Below are 18,625 nucleotides of genomic sequence, written 5' to 3' on the forward strand. Positions count from 1 at the left end.
TCTGCAATCACGCAAAAAACCCTGCAAAAAAGCAGGGCTGTGGAGTCGGTAAGCCAAACCTGCGACTCCGACTCCTCAATTTCCCTTACACCGACTCCAACTCCGACTCCACAACTCTGACTCCCACATATATTGCTTATATTTAAGTGAAAAATTTATTGTAGTACAATGTGAACATCAGACATTTAATCATTTTTATGATACAATGATCAAGATATTTAGATAGAACCTATTTACTTTGTACCCTTGTCTGTAGAGGAGGAGTTTCACTGGTGCTGGAGTGCAGCACTGACTTATCTCAGCTAAGACAAAGCCTAGATCCTCAGGCTACATTCAAACCATGGGCATAACCAGGATCAAACCTGGGGGGGGCAGAACCTCATACTGCACACCTTAGCTGCTGCAGAACCTCATACACCCCTACACTTGAAAATAAAGCCTGCATCTTAAGAAGATGTGGTGATGAATGCAGTCTATTTATTCCAACTATCAATTGATGTTGATGTGTTACTGAAGACGAGCAATGCCTGTCCTGGGTGTCCTTTTGGGTAGCTATGAGGTATACCTGACTGGTGCTAAAAAAAAGGAGTGTTAGTCTGTGTGCTACCCGGCTTTCAATCTTTTTGGTACAGATAAGATATGGATAGGCAGATATGGAAAAATGGATAGATAGAGCAGATTTCTAATCTGCTTTTGCTATTGAAAACATTATCTATGAGCTCAAAAACCTTTCAGGTGATGCGGTTTTTTAAAAAGCTGATCTGCTTTTGCAGCTGAAAAACGTATCCTCAAAAAACGCAGCAAAAATGCTGTGTGTGAATGTAGCCTTAGATCAGGAATAGAACAGCCATTTATAGGACACTAGCTGAAGAGCCCGGCACTGCCCGGGCATAGTAACTAACTACGGTTAGTTCTAACAAATTATAATGATTATATCTATATATCTATATATCTATCTATATAAATATAAACATAGAGCTGAGCGTAAAGCCCCGCCCACTCCGCATAGCCACATTCACTATAATATCCCACATCATCCCTTCAGCCAGAGCCACCGGACTACTACCCCCAATATCCCACATCATCCCATCTGCCAGAGCCACCGGACAACTACCACTAATATCCCACATTATCCCGTCACAGCCGCCGGACTACTACAGCTAATATCCCACATCATCCTGTCAGCCAGAGCCACCGGACAACTACCACTAATATCCCACATCATACCATAAGCCAGAGCCACCGGACTACTACCCCTAATATCCCACATCATCCCGTCAGCCAGAGCCACCGGACTACTCCCCCAAATATCCCACATCATCCCGTCAGCCTGGGGTCAGAACCACAGCGTTGGGTGGAACGGTCCTAACTTCCATACCGGGATCCCTTTAAGAGAGGCCTGGCATCAGAACCAGAGTGCTGAGTGGATTTGCCCTGACTTCCATACCAACGATCCCTTTAATAGAAGCCTGGGGTGAGAATCAGAGTGCTGAGGGATTTACCCTAACTTCCATACCGGAGATCCCTTTAAGAGAGGCCTTGGGTTAGAACCAGAGCGCTGAATGGATTTGCCCTAACTTCCATACTGGGGATCCCTTTAAGAGAGCCTGGGATCAGAACCAGAGCGCTGAGTGGATTTGCCCTGACTTGCATACCAATGATCCCTTTAAGAGAGGCCTGGGGTCAGAATCAGAGCACTGAGGGATTTGCCCTAACTCCCATGCAGGAGATCCCTTTAAGAGAGCCTGGGGTCAGTACCAGAGCATTTGAAGGCAATTGCCCTGGCTACCATACCGGAGATCCCTTTAAGAAAGGCCTCGGGTCAGTACCAAAGCGCAGTGTGGATTTGCCCTAACTTCCATACTAATGATTCCTTTAAGAGACCCTGGGGTCAGAACCACAGAGCTGAGTGGAATTGCACTAACTTCCATACCAATGATCCCTTTAAGAGAGGCCTGGGGTCAGAAACAAAGCGCTGAGGGATTTGCTCTGACTTCCATACCAATGAGGCCTTTAAGAGGGAATGGGAGGGGGATTCATCTCTGTCATGTGCTCTCTGCTCCTCTCAGGGGGGCAGACAATGGCTGGGAGCTTATGTTCCCGGCGATGCTAGATTTCTCCCACCATGTCAGTGTCTGCTGAGGTGTTGTCAAGTGGGAAAACTTGCTCATAGCAACCAATCACAGCTCACCTTCTTTTAACCAGCTCTGGTGACATGAGAGATGCTTAGTGATTGGTTGTAAGGAAAACTGTTGCTCATAGCAACCAATCACAGCTCAGCTTCTTAAGAACAGCGCTGGTGAAATGAAAGATGCTTCATGATTGGTTGGTGATACACACATACATGCATACATACAGTTTTATATATATAGAGATTTCATAACTTTCTCAAATTCCTATGAAAAAATATTCAGCACATTCTGTATTGAACTACTGTACAAAATTTATTATATATTTTAGGAGTCGGAGTCGGTCCATTTTATACCGACTCTGACTCCACCAAAATGAGCACCGACTCTGACTCCACAACTCCGACTCCACAGCCCTGCAAAAAAGTCCAACACGTCTGATACAATAATACTGAAGTCGCATGACTTCGCCCACTATATCAGCACTCTGGTATATTCTTAAAGCAGAGCAAAAAGAGGCCAATCTAATTAGGGACAAAATCAAACTGGCACAAGCAGTATCATATGGATGGAGATTCAGCACTGCCCCTGCTGGAGCTGGCTGACCACACAAAACTGAGATAGACAAAACCAGATCAAATGTAAACAAAATAGCAAATGAACACTTAGCTGAAAAAGCAGGGACTGAGCTGGAAGCTAAGACCTCTGGAGGCAGGAAGAAAATCACCAGCATGGATAGAGGGAGTCGGCTGTCTTAAATCCCAGTCTGAAACTCCAGATCTCCAATCGTCGTCCTCATTATCTGGTGGCAAGCCTCTGTTAACCAGATCAGCTCCATTACCTCCAGTAACCACCAGAGGGAGCCCAGAAAGAGAACTTGCAATCTCTCTGTCAATTTGACCAGCTCCACTACCTTCAGTAGTAACCAGACGGAAGCCAGAAAGCGAATTCACAGCACATAACCCTAACATTAGCCCCAATCCTAACCCTAACTTTATCCCCAACCCTAACTTTAGCTCCAACCCTAACCCTAATGGGAAAATGGAAATAAATACATTTTTTTATTTTATTATTTTTCGCTAACTATGTGGGTGATAAAGGGGGTTTGATTTACTATTTATAGCTGGTTTTTATAGCGGGTTTTTATGTTTGGCAGCATACTAAAAGACGCTTTTTATTGTAAAAAATAGCTTTTGCATCACCACATTTTGAGAGCTATAATTTTTCCATATTTTGGCCCACAGAGTCAGGTGTGATCTTATTTTTTGCGGGACGAGTTGACGTTTTTATTGGTACAATTTTCGAGGAACATGACTTTTTATTCCGATTTTTGGGAGGCAGAATGAACAAAAAACAGCAATTAATGAATTTCTTTTGGTGAGGGCATTTATTCAGTTCCTCGTGTGGTAAAATTGATAATGCAGTTTTTTTCTTTGGGTCAGTACGATGACAGCGATACCTCATTTATACCTTTTTTTATGTTTTGGCGTTTTTATACAATAAAAACTATTTTATAGAAAAAATAATTATTTTTGCATCGCTTCATTCTGAGAGCTATAACTTTTTTATTTTTTTGCAGCTGATGCTGTATGGTGGCTTGTTTTTTGTGGGAGAAGATGACGTTTTCAGCGGTGCCATGTTTATTTATATCCATCTTTTCGATCGTGTGCTATTACACTTTTTGTTCGGTGGTATGATGATAAAGCATTGTTTTCTAATGATGTTTCTTATGGTCGGGTCGTTACGGACACGGCGATACTAAATATGTGTACTTTTATTGTTTAGATTTTTTTTAATTCAAATATTGATTTAATGAGAGAATAAATGTTGATTTTTTTATTATTTTTTTAATATTTTTACAATTATTTAATTTTTTTTAAATTTTATTCTGAGTTTTACACTTTGTCCCACTATGGGACACTCATTTTGTGCAGGCTGATCACTTGTATAGCATGCAGATCTGCATGCCATTTAAGCTGTCAGCGCTGCACTCTGTGCACACTGACCTCAGAGACTTCCTGACATGCACTGTGTTTGATAGAATGTCTCTCAGCTCTGGTAACCCGGATGTCGTCATGACAACATCAAGTTACCATAGCTGGAACGCTCTAGAACGCTGCAATCATGTTTTATTGTAGTGTTTCGGGGGTTAAAGTGCCGGGTGTCAGCTGTGAGAATCAACTGATACCTGGCCGCGATCATCCGCGCTCCCCCCGTGAGCGTGGCTGATCGCGTATGATGTACTATTCCGTCCATGGGCATTAAGTCCCAGGGCACATGGAAGGAACAGTACATCCAATGTCATAAAGGGGTTAAACTTGGCATAAAAAAACGCAACGTGTGAACATAGCCTAAAAGTTATGGAAGTTTAGAGACAAAGGACCATAAATCATGGGTTCTATTAGCTTCCCCAAAGAACTAGGTAAGGACTAACTAAAACCAGCTCTCATTGTACCAACACTTTTGAACAAAGCCTGCCAACACCCAGTCTCATTGTTTTATTATTATTTATTATTATAGCGCCATTTATTCCATGGCGCATTACATGTGAGGAGGGCAGTTAAGTACCGGGAGACAAGGTCAGAGATGTATGGAGGAATGAATGAAACATATAAAGCTAATGCAAAGGCAACGTTATTAAAAATAGATATATAAATATATATAAATTGCTTAAATGATAATCAAAGCAAGATATCAAATATTAACCATAACAATGCCATAAATATGTGATCTTTTTCCTGGTCTAAATGCCGCTATTCTGAATCTGGTGATTTCTGTCTTTTGTTACAGCAACGGTCCGTTTCTGAGATATGGCCCCCTCTTTTCTGCAAAAAAAAGTAGTCTTTTTAGCCAACTGGGCAAGGTTCTTCCATAAAAACTTCCATAGTGACAAATTTTGGACTCCGCCTACATGGATGAATATACTAGATTTTCATGCAGGGAAACAAAGGCCTAATCTCATGAGCAGAGAGGAGCAGGAACAAAAGAAAAACATCAAAATTCAGGGTCCAGCAACATTCACACCAAGCAAAAAAAACAAACAAACAAAATAAAAAAAAAGCACTAACCGTATTTATGGCAAGTGATCGAACCTCTTTATAGAAGAGAATACTGTAGATTGTACTGAGGGCTGTAGCAGATGTAGATTAGAGAGTATTTAGGGCTCTTGGAATAATGGTGTTTTGGGAGTCCCATATGTGTCTGTATTGGTAAAAAAAAATATATATACCGCCATTAGAGTCCTTACAGTCCCAGCGCTGCACATTGCTATTTCTCTTGCTGCTATTACTGTATTATTCTATGGAAAGTCCAGTAAGTTTCTGCTAGAGTGAAAAAAGGCAAATGCGAGAAGTGAATGAATTATTTGTTTTCCAGAATCCTACCTAAGAGCCCGGCAGTCGCGTAACATTTACCTTAAACCCATTTGCAGCATTTGTAACATGCTATGCTATTTGCACTCCGCGATGCCATTTACCTTAAATCAAGCCAACATTAACAGGAAATCCTAATGGGCTCGGAGAATTTGCACTGTATATCATAAAAGGTAACTCAGCATTTTCAAACTTTTAAAAATGTTAGTATCTACATCAAATTCAAATAAGTCCTGGGAGAAAATGCAGCTTTCCAATTACTAATTCAGGTGGTATTAGAAATCCAATTTTACAGAATTCTGGGTTAATAGAGGCGCAATACTATTCATCCATTAGGTTTCATTCAGACGTCCATTTTTCACGTCTTCTGTCCTTGTTTTTCATGGGTCGAACATGTACCTATTTTACTATGGGGCTGTTTATAGGTCTGAACTTTTTTTTTTTGCGGACCGAGTGTCCACCCCCAAGAATGAAGACATGCGTTTTTTTTGTCAAAGTCACAAATCAAATTTGACTATTAAAATCAGTTCACTTGTGAATGGGCAGCACACAATTTTTTACAGTTTAAAAGGTAGGAGAAGTTTGGAATGTTTTTCTTTGCATACTTGAAAATGGACCAAAAATTGGTGAAAATTGGAACCAGGACACTGATTAAAAAGGCCTGGTTTTTTTCATTTGAAAATGAAAAAAAGGAAAAAAAAATAAAAAAGAACAAAATAAAACCACATCTCAATTCGACCATAGCCAGAGAAGTGATTACAAAAAGGGATTCTTTCTCTGGAAGACCTGACACATCTATTTATTGCATGGGGAGCCCAATGTTTGAACCCCCTTCCCAAGATGGCTATGTTTCATTTTTTTCTTTTCCTCTTCTCCTTCCTAGAGCCATAACGTTTTGACTTTTCCATCAATATACAGTGCCTTGCGAAAATATTCGGCCCCCTGGAACTTTTCAACCTTTTCCCACATATCATGCTTCAAAGATAAAGATACCAAATGTAAATTTTTGGTGAAGAATCAACAACAAGTGGAACATAATTGTGAAGTTGAATGAAATTTATTGGTTATTTTACATTTTTGTGTAAATTCAAAAACTGAAAAGTGTGCACCATAACCCGAAGCTAAGTATACCGCTGTTCACTGGATGCCGGCTTCTTGCTGAGAAAAGTCTGATGGTTGAATCTTAGTGCCTTTTACTCTTCTCTATTTTTATTATAGCCATATGTGTGCTTGTTTTGTGAGAGATGAGTTGTACTTTTGAAAGAAATTTTAATTTACTATGTGGTAAAAATGACCTGGCAATGTAATTCTCCAAGTCAGTACAATTATGGAGATGCCAAATAAACATATTTTTTTAAGTGACGAAACGAAAAAAATTGAGAAATTTGTCAAAAAAAATCTGCTGCTGTTGTTGTTTTCTGAGACCTGTAGCGTTTTCAACTTTGGTCAATGGGGCCATGTGAGGACTTGTTTTTTGCTCCCAGAGCCAACCTTTTTGAGGTAAATACGGTGTTTTAATGGCCTCTTATTGCATCTTGTTGCAGAATTAGAGCGTCCGAAAAAACGTAATTCTGGCGTTTTTTTTCTTATTAAACTGGTTACCAATCGGTTAATTAAGTTTATGTCTTGATGAAGATTATGTCTTGATGAAAAAGATGAAATGGTAAGACAGGATGTTGAGAAGGCCGAACTTTTAAATTCCTATTTTGCATCTGTTTTCTCTCAGAAAGGAAATGTAACATCAACTGTTCTTCCCTGTCCTATTAAGGGAATAGAAGAATCCAGGATATCTATAAACAGAAAGATAGTGACGAAACTTAGCTAACCTAAATGAATTCAAGTCTCCAGGTCCAGATGAATTACACCCCAGAGTACTGAAAGAGATAGCAGAAGAAATTTTTGAACCCCTCTCCATAATCTTTGAAAATTCTTGGAGAACAGGAGAAGTCCCAGAAGACTGGAGAAGAGCAAATGTTGTTCCTATCTTCAAAAAGGGGAAGAAGGTGGACCCAGGCAACTATAGGCCGGTGAGTCTGACTTCTATACCAGGAAAGATCTTTGAACAAATTATTAAACAACATGTATGTCACTACCTGGATTAGAATGAAGTGATTAAACAAAGTCAGCATGGGTTTGTAATTAATAAGTCATGTCAGACTAACTTAATTTCCTTCTATGACGGAATCACTGATTGGGTGGATCAAGGAAATGCTGTAGATATAGTATATCTTGACTTCAGCAAAGCATTTGACAAAGTATCTCATACAATCCTTATTGAAAAAATGACTAGGTATGGAATGGACAAGGCAACTGTTAGGTGGATTCATAACTGGCTTAGTGATCAGACCCAAAGCGTGGTCATAAATGGCTGCACATCCAGTTGGAAGAATGTCTCAAGTGGGGTACCACAGGGCTCTGTCCTGGGCCCTGTATTGTTCAACATCTTTATCAACGATTTAGATGAAGGAATTGAGGGTAAACTGATTAAATTTGCTGATGACACAAAGCTAGGAGGGATAGCTAATACTAGAGAAGAGAGAGGATTCAAAAAGATATAAATAAACTGGAGCAGTGGGCAGCAGCTAACAGAATGGTTTTTAACAGGGAAAAATGCAAAGTACTACATCTGGGCAATAAAAATGAAAAAAGCATATACAGAATGGGAGGAATAGAGCTAAGCAACAGCACATGTGAAAAAGACTTGGGTATACTAATAGATCACAGACTGAATATGAGTCAACAGTGTGATGCAGCAGCAAAAAGGGCAAATGCAATTCTAGGATGTATTAACAGAAGCATACAGTCTAGATCACATGAAGTCATTATTGCCTTCTACTCCTCTTTGGTCAGACCTCATCTGGAATATTGTGTCCTGTTTTGGGCACCACATTTTAAAAAAGACATCAATAAACTGGAGCAAGTTGAGAAAAGAGCGACCAGAATGGTTACCGGTCTGCAAGCCCTGTCTTATGAGGAAAGGTTGCAGGATTTGGGAATGTTTAGTTTGCAAAAGAGAAGACTGAGAGGAGACTTAATAGCTGTCTACAAATATCTAAAGGGCTGTCACATTGTAGAAGGATCATCTTTATTCTCATTTGCACAAGGAAAGACTAGAAGCAATGGGATGAAACTGAATGGGAGGAGACACAGATTAGATATTAGAAAAAACTTTTTGACAGTTAGAGTGACCAATGAGTGGAACAGGCTGCCACAAGAAGTGGTGAGTTCTCCTTCAATGGAAGTCTTCAAACAGAGGCTGGACAGACATCTGACTGGGATGATTTAGCGAATCCTGCTTTGAGCAGGGGGTTGGACCAGATGGCCCAGGAGGTCCCTTCCAACTCTACGATTCTATGATTCTATGATTCTACAGATGTAACCACATTATGTATTTTTTAAATGATCTATCTTTAATTGGGGTTATTTGAATCCTACGATCATGTTGGCTGCGTGCTGATGGGCGCATGGAATGATGTACACCCCTGTTGGTGTGCTCAAAATGTTGCTGTCAGAAATTGACAGCGGCATTTAACAGGGCAATAGCCATGGGCAGAGCTCCGCTTCATGCAGGACTTTTAGAGACAGATGATGACTGAATATCACAGCCATCATCTGCCAGAAAAGATGAACCAAAGTCAGGGACCTGGTATATGATATAACTATGTCCTGAGCTGGTAAGCGGTTAAATAGCAATGATTTATTTCTTCACTTCCCCTATAGAGGCGCTGATGGAGAAATAACCCCTTGTTACTGGATTCCCTTAAAGATTTAAATTGATCATTGCTTTGCCAGCTGCAAAGTACCATGTTATTAGTTTACATTTTTAAAGAATGTCGAGGCAAAATCTCAATCTGCACATGCGCAGACAACCAGCACCATTTTACTGAAGCCAGGAAATCAATGTGCTCAGCAGGAACTCCGCACCGCCGGGACACCCCCTCCTCTTAGACTAGGGCCTACAGCAGTGCTTTACTCCTGCTGTCATATGATGTACCGTAAATGTGACCCTGCTCCACCGCCGCATCCCCGGTAAGCTACATTCAGACTGTAAGACACACCTGTCACCCCTGACAGGCCTGGTCCTGATGATAGGTTAAAAATTATTTTTCTTCTAATTTCCTCCTCTAAATTTGGGGTGTATCTTATGGTCAGTCAGGTGTGTTATAGTTCGAAAAATACTGTGCGTCTCTGGTCTCATCAATGCCGAAGCCTAAATACTGTCCTGTTCTCTTCTTTACGCTGTTACATCTATGGCCACTTCACTATAGGTCAGGACTTCCGGCTGCGTCTAGGCCCTGGAGGTTAACTTACTGTGTTTAATAAGGTCGCAGCACGTGACTTCACGTCACAGCATGGTAGCCTTACAATACGTAGTGAAATCCTTGCCTAACACGAAGAGGCTGAAGATGCGAAGGCAAAAAGAAAAGGACGAGACAGTGGGTGGCAGTGCACCGGAGAGGCGAGCGCTGAGGTGAGTATTAATAATTTTTTAACATCTGATGTTCGTAACTAGAGGTCATATGTAAGTCGGATGTCATAAGTCAGACACAGCCTACACTGAGGTAGGAGATGACAGTTGGTGCTCATAAAATTCTTTGAAGAACTGTAGCTGTTGTTTCAAGAGAACTTGCTGCAGAATGTCTGTGTCGGCCTCTAGCTCCTCCTCCTCCATTCTCCATAGAATTTTACAAGCACCAACTGTCATCTCCTATCTCAGTAGTTCAGATATTTTACAGCTTTTACTATTGAATTGAGTGTGAAAGATAAGACCAAGATGAGATAAGATTTCTCTGATAAGATATGTTACAAAGTTGATTATTTTCATGCGTTCTATTGATTTATGAAAAAAATTTAAATGACGGTTACTCTTTAAGCAGTGTTTGCCCATCTATCAAAATTATACCTATACCTAGAAAGCCTCAGATTGGTTAAAATAATAAAATAAATTGTACTTGCCCTCCCCCCAGGTTAAATTCCGGCACTTTCTTGGTCCCTGTTGGACCCAGGTTTGTGATTGACTTGCTGTAGTCTGTGATTGACCAAATGGGCATTTATGTAAATTCCTTGTGTGTTGATTATGGGATCCTGACGCTCCAGAATTAGTCCTGCATGGGATTGATGATGGTAAGAACCGCCTTAGTAAGATTAAAATTGACAAATCACCAGGCCCTGATGGCATTCACCCTCAGGTATTAAGGGAGTTAAGTAATGTGATAGACAGGCCTCTATTCCTTATATTTAAAGACTCTATAGAAACAGGGTCTGTTCTTTTTGATTGGCGGCAAGCAAATGTGGTACCAATATTCAAAAAGGGGTGTAAAAGGGAACCTGGAAACTATAGGCCGGTAAGCTTAAAATCTGTTGTGGGTAAAATTTTTGAAGGGTTTCTAAGGGATACCATTATGGAATATCTCAATGTTAATAAATGTTTAACTCCAAATCAACATGGATTTATGAAGGATCGCTCCTGTCAAACTAACCTGATCAGCTTCTATGGGGATGTAAGCTCTCAAATGGACCAAGGAGAATCATTGGATGTCATTTATCTCGACTTCTCTAAAGCATTTGACACTGTCCCACATAAAAGATTGGTAAGTAAGATGAGAAAGCTTGGGCTAGGGGAAAATGTGTGTAGATGGGTAGGTAGCTGGCTTAGTGATAGAAAACAAACAGTGGTTATTAATGGGGCATACTCAGATTGGGCCAGGGTTACTAGTGGGGTACCACAGGGTTCTGTATTGGGCCCCCTACTATTTAATATATTTATTAATGATCTAGTGGATGGCTTACACAGTAAAATATCAGTATTTGCAGATGATACAAAACTATGTAAGGTAGTTAACACAAAGGAGGACAGTTTGCAACTACAGACAGATTTGAGTAAATTGGAGAATTGGGCTGAAAAATGGCAAATGAGGTTTAACACAGATAAGTGTAAGGTTATGCACATGGGAAGGAGAAACAGATGCTACAATTACTTACTAAATGGGAAACTGCTGGGGAAATCAGACATGGAAAAAGACTTAGGCATCTTAGTCAATAAGAAGCTAAATTGGAGTGCCCATGGTTAGACAGCTGCCACCAAAGCAAATAGGGTCAAGGGATGCATTAGAAGAGGTCTGGGGACACGAGATGAAAACATAATTCTCCCTCTGTACAAATCACTTGTCAGACCACACTTGGAGTATTGTGTGCAATTTTGGACGCCGGTGCTCAAGAAAGACATTACTGAACTTGAAAGGGTTCAAAGGTGGGCTACTAAAATAATAAATGGAGTTGGTTCACTACAATACCCAGAAAGGTTATCAAAATTAGGTCTATTTACTCTAGAAAAGAGAAGACTTAGGGGAGACTTAATATATATGTACAAGTATATCAGAGGGCAATACAGAGATCTCTCCAATGAACTGTTTGTACCAAGGACTGTGACAAGAACAAGGGGACATTCTCTTCGTTTGGAGGAAAGACAATTTCTGCACCAGCATAGAAGAGGGTTCTTCACGGTAAGAGCAGTGAGGCTCTGGAATTCTCTTCCTGAGGAAGTGGTGATGGCCAACTCACTGAATGAATTTAAGAAAGGAATGGATGCTTTTCTTGTGAGTAACAGTATAGAAGGTTACAAATAACATAATATTTGACCCATAACATAATGGTTGACCCAGCTTAGGGGAAGGAATTTTTTCCCTATGGAGAAAATTGGCTTCTACTCTGTGGGTTTTTTGCCTTCCCTTTGATCAACAATGCAGAACAGCTGCACTAAAAATAGGCTGAACTAGATGGACATAAGGTCTTCCTTCAGCCTTCAAAACTATGTTACTATGTTACTATGTCGTTCATTATTTTTAACTTGTCTTTAACTTGTCTGAACTCTTGAAAGTTTAGTTTTAATCAGCTGGAAAAACCATTCAAGCTTTCAAGACCGGCACAAGTCAATATAGGCTTGCGTCACAAAAATGCGATCACCCCCTTAAATTAATCAATAAGATTTCCTGCAATTTTCGTTATTATTATTTAATATTATTTTACATCTTGCTCCCATCGATCAGCCGTTGTAGAGCTTCTGAGATAATTATGTTTCTCCTTATTAGTCCTTTCATTTGATTAATGAAAATGGCGCAGTATGCTGAGATGTCGGAGATGTCATTATTACCACTCCTCCAGTGTGACAATGGTAAGTTTCATTAGCCAAGCTCTGCAGAGTCGATCGAGCTCCAGAATATAAATAAGTAATATCATTTTTTTTCCCTTATGTGTCAAAAAAGTGAAAGCGGCGATGCATTGAAATGTGCCATCATTCTCACCCCCCTGTTCTGGAGATGCTGATGATATACAGTCAGAAAGACTTCTTTTTTTTTTACAATTCAAAACTGAAAATCCTCAAAAGACACATAAAGCGCAGAGTAAATGCCCATAGATCAGAGGGAGAGGCAGGCTATAAATGCTAAAATACAGACACATGTAAAAGAGATGCATTTTTTAAAATGGAAAAAATAGCCGTGGTTTGTTTGGGGCAAAAATGAAGGACTTTACTCTGGTGTAAGGCTCGGAGCCTTCATCACGTCCTGCATAATAACATCTACTCAGTTCGTTGCACCAAACTGCAAAAAAGATTTTCGTACTGTAGGAATGGCTCCAAATATTTCTGCTTAATTTTGGCTTTGAGAACATGAATAATTTTTGGATTTTTCCTCTTTGCATACCTACGGACATTACATTTTATTTTTTATTGGATGTAGTAGTATAAACTTTTTTTTTCAGAGCCAGTTTTATTTTAGCAGGGTGCCAAATTTCAGTACTGAAATTTAGGCTCAGTATTAAAATTCTTTGATCTATTTTTTTTAGCTTCAAATGCAGAAGGACAGCTGTTATTGTTATTATTTTTTCCCTTGGAAAACACAACTCATCAAACACAATGTAAAAATAAAAAATACACGTTGCTACGATCATAGAGATACCAGCTAAGGGCTTGTTCACACACTTTGTATTTTTCTCATGCATTTTTCTGGGGTAAAAAAACCCCCGGCTCTTTACAGTATCAGCAAAGTGAATGAGATTTCTGACATCTCATGCAAATGCTGCTTATTTTTTACCAGAGAGACAAGAATAGGAACATTCTACATGCTTCCCAAAATCCACAAATCTGGAAATCCAGGAAGACCAATTCTTAAACCGCTGATAAAGGATACACCCAGCTACATTCAGGACACAACTAACCCATTGAATAAAATATAGAAAAACACGGCACTCAATGAGGAGAGAGGTGCACAAGTCGGGTATCCAGCCACCTAACAATGTAGTACAAAAACTTGGCACTCAAAAAGAAAAATTGTTTGACAGTTCCTTTATTGTAAAAGGCATCCAGTTGAGTACATTCCTTTCTGAGATACTTTGACTCAGAAAGGAATGTACTCAACCGAATGTCTTTTACAATAAAGGAACTGTCAAACAATTTTTCTTTTTGAGTGCCAAGTTTTTGTAACCCATTGAATAAACTAGCAGCAATAGGTCCTCTACCAGAGGGAATCATCCTGGCCACCATGGATGTGGAATCTTTGTACTCTAATATCCCACACCAGGATGGATTAAAAGCCTGAAAAGTCTTCATGGAGAACACAGGGACTGATGCTGATGCTGTGGTGAAACTTCTAAAATTTATCCTCACCCACAATTACTTTGGATTTGACAACAAGATATATCTACAGCAGACTGGCACAGCAATGGGAAGTAAAATGGCGCCACAGTATGCAAATCTTTTCATGGCCAAGCTTGAAAGCAACTTTTTGTCCTCATGTTCCATCAGGCCTTTGACCTACTACCCATGGGCATAACCACCGTGGGGCGGGGGGGGGGGGCAGCTGCTCGCCCCTAGAAGCAGGGGAAGAAAAAGAAAAAAAAAGTCTGCGGTTTAAAGGACTGCGTATGTAAGGGGCGCACGCACGCAGCATTCATTACCTGAACCGCCGCGTCGCACGTCCCAATGTATTCTGGCAAGTGTGCACCCGGCGTATGATGTCAGTGTTATGTGACGGGCTCATATAGCCGGCAGCCATTTTACCTTGTGCGCGCCAGACCTGCAGAGAGGAGGAGGACGCCGCCCAGCGCTGGGAGCGCAGGAAGGTAAGAGGAATTTTTTTCCTTGTGTGTGTGCGTGCATGTGTGCATGGGGGGGGCCAGGCTGGAGACACATTGGAGGGGACGAGGCTGGAGACACATTGGGTGGGGACCAGGCTGGAGATACATTGGTGGGGACCAGGCTGGAGACACATGGGGGGACAAGGCTGAAAACACATGGGGGGACGATGCTGGAGACACATGGAGGGATGAGGCTGGAGACACATGGGGGATGAGGCTGGAGACACATGGGTGGGGATGAGGCTGGAGACACTTGATGGGGGGACCAGGCTGGAGACACTTGGTAGGGGGGACCAGGCTGGAGACACTTGAGGGGGACCAGGCTGGAGACACATGGGGACAGCAGGACAAGGTGCCAGGATGGATACATATGGGGGCCAGTATGGATACATATGGGGGGACAGGACAAGGGACAGGATGGATATATGGGGGCCAAGATGGATGTATGGGAAAGCCAGGATGCATATACTGTATATGGTAAAGCCAGGATGCATATATATATATGGGGGATTTATGGGGGGGCAACACATGGCACCAGGATGGAAATATGGGTTGGAGCAGCACAAAAGGCCAGGATGGATATATGGGGATGGCAGCACAAGGGACCAGGATGGATATTTGGGGGGGGTGGTAGCACAAGGGATCAGGATGGATATATGGAGGGGAGCAGCAGAATGGACCAGGATGGATATATGGGGTGCAGCACATGGGACTAGAATGGATATTTGGGGGGGTGGTAGTAAAAGGGATCAGGATGGATATATGGAGGGGAGCAGCAGAAGGGACCAGGATGGATATGTGGGGTGCAGCACATGGGACTAGGATGGATATATGGGGTGGCAGCACAAAAGGCCAGAATGGATATATGGGGGTGGCAGCACAAGGGACCAAGATGGATGTATATATGGGAGGGTGGCAGCACAAGGGACTAGGATGGATATTTGGAGGGGAGCAGCACAACAGGCCAGGATGAATATATGGGGGAGCAGCACAAGGGGCCAGGATGAATATATGAGGGGAGCAGAACAAGGGGCCAGGATGATATATGGGAGGAGCAGCACAAGGGGCCAGGATGATATATGGGGGGAGCAGCACAAGGGGCCAGGATGGATATATGTGGGAAGCAGCACAACAGGCCAGGATGGATATATGGGGGGATGGCAACAAAAAGGACCAGGATGGATATATGGGGGAGCAGCACATGGGCACATGATTGATACATGGAGGGAGCAGCTCAAGGGACGGATATATGGAGGGAGGAGGACAATGGACATATATGGGAGCCTGTATGGATAGTTGGGGGGCAGGATGGATATCTGGGGTCCAGGCTAGACAAGGGACATGGGGGGCCAGGATGGGGCATATTATAAAATAATGGGTGCCAGGCTGGGTGAGATTATTAAATAAAGAGGGACTTAATTACTTTTTGGGGGCCAGAATGAGGAACATGCTGTATTAGTTTATGGTGACAAGTGGGGAACATAATTTCTTTAGGATCCAATTAGGGATATTATTACTACTGTCATATGATTTACTTTTTAGGAAACTGTTTTCCATGGAGGGAGCAAAATGGGGGTCCTGTTACTGCACAGTATGGCACTATGTTGCTTTTTTTCATCTGACATAGTGTTGAAGTCGGGGAAAAAGTGGGGAAAGTACTCTGGAAGCAATCAGCTACTGACGACTGTGTTATATTTTGCAGAGACGAGCCTTGGCTGCAAGAAGTGATGGTCTGTGCTGGATGAAGAAAAGCAAAGACGAAGGACTTCAACTACAGACGTCACTGGTGAGTTCAGTGTATTACATGTACACACACACTATATACTATATACAGAGCTCCTGTCTACAATGTCACGTTCCTGTGTATAATGTTATTGGTGTTCACTGTATTACCTGTACACTGACAGTATACACAAATCTTCTCTGTATAAGGTCATTGGTGATCACTGTATTACCTGTACACTGACACTATACACAGAGCTTCTGTATATAAGGTGACTGGTGATTACTATATTACCAGTACACTGACTCTATATACAGAACTCCTGTCTATATTGTCACTGTTGATCATTGTATTACCTGTACACTGACATTATACAGAGCTCCTGTGTTTAATGTTATTGGTGATCACTCTATTACCTGAACACTGACACTATATGCAGAGCTCCTGTGTGTAATGTCACCGATGATCACTGTATTACCTGTACATTATATACAGAGCTCCTGTGTATAATGTCACTGGTGATCCCTGCATTACCTGTACACTATTCACTATAGACAGAGCTCCCATATATAATGTCACTGGTGCTCACTGTATTACCTGTACACTATATACAGAGCTTCTGTGTATATTGTCATTGGTGATCACTGTATTACTTGTACACTATACATTATATACAGAGCTCCAGTGTATAATGTCACTGGTGCTCACTGTATTACCTATACACTATATGCAGAGCTTCTGTGTATAATGACTGGTGGTAATAACAGTGTTGTTAGTATTGTGTTTTGTATTCATGATCAGTATTGTAGTATTCAATCACTATGTGGTGGTAATTTGTGGTTTGGTCACCGTGTGGCGGTATTTGTCCCTAGTATGTGGTATTTTTCGGTCACTATGAAGAGGAATATGTAGTCTAGTTATGAAGTGGTGGTATTTTTCCTTGTATGTGGTATTATTCAGTCACTATGTGATCTGTTCATGGTGTGGTGGTATTTCTCCCCTGTATGTGGTATTATTGTCTTGGTATAGGGGATTGTGTTGTGTATGGTGGTCATTTGTTCATTTTCGCTTCATTTACTTTTTTCGTTCTATTCTATAACCTGAACAACCATGGCTTGCCCCCCCCAGTTTTGATCCTGGGTGCGCCCATGCTACTACCGCTACATTGATGATGCTTTAAACATCTGGCCGGAGTCTGAGCCACAGCTTAAGACGTTTCATGAACAGTTTAATAAATTTCATCCCACCATCAACTTAACACTCAACTACTCCAGCACTGAAATTAACTTTATGGACACCATCATCAAGCTACAGAACAATGAGATAGAGACATTCCTGTATCAGAAGCTAATCGACCGTCCAACATACCTCAAATGGGACAGTTTCCATCCAAAACACATAAAAAACTCTATTGCCTACAGCCAAGCCATCAGATACAATCATATATGTTCCAACCCCATGGACCATGGATAGAGATGAACACCTTGGTCACCTCGGAAAGACCTTTTTGAATCAGGGCTACCATCCATGAACAGTTCAAAACTAAATTACAAGAGCCACCAGAATATCAAGGAATCACCTGTTACATTACAAAGCTAAAGAAAATAACCGGGTACCTCTAGTGGTCACCTACAATCCAAATCTGGAGGTGCTAAGAGGTGCTGCACGGAAATTACAACCTTTACTACAAAAAGATGCCCGATTACAATCCATTTTTCAGGACCCACCACTGTTGTGTTTTAAGCAGCCCCCTAATCTAAGAAGCATCATTGTGAGAAGCTCCCCATCCTCTCCAACAGCTGCAGGAACCTTTCATTGCAACCAGAAAAAATGTAAAACCTGTCCATTTATAATGACCATGGACAAGATAAAGATCCCCACTACACATCAGGACTACAAGATCCCAGGTACTTTCAGCTGCATCACATCTAATGTGGTGTACTTAATTATTTGTACTAAATGTCCAAATGGGGCTCTGTGTGTAGGGGAGACCGGGTACAAGCTTAGAACAAGGATGAATTCTCATCGCCACAAAATAAGAGAAAAAAGAATGGAACTACCTGTGGCCAAACACTTTTTTATGCCGGATCACAGCACCATGGATATGAAATTACTTGCTTTGAAAGGTCATTTCAAATCTCAGCGAGACAGGATAGTCTGGGAGTATAAACTGATGACGACCTTTGACACACTCAATGCAGGAATGAATGTGTCGCATGGATTTACGTCTTTTTACATCAATTATGGAATTTGCCCCTTTGTCACATGAC

Source organism: Dendrobates tinctorius, unplaced genomic scaffold (genome assembly GCF_039654945.1).
Source record: "Dendrobates tinctorius isolate UK_male_01 unplaced genomic scaffold, ASM3965494v1 ptg000083l, whole genome shotgun sequence".
NCBI classification, from domain to species: domain Eukaryota; kingdom Metazoa; phylum Chordata; class Amphibia; order Anura; family Dendrobatidae; genus Dendrobates; species Dendrobates tinctorius.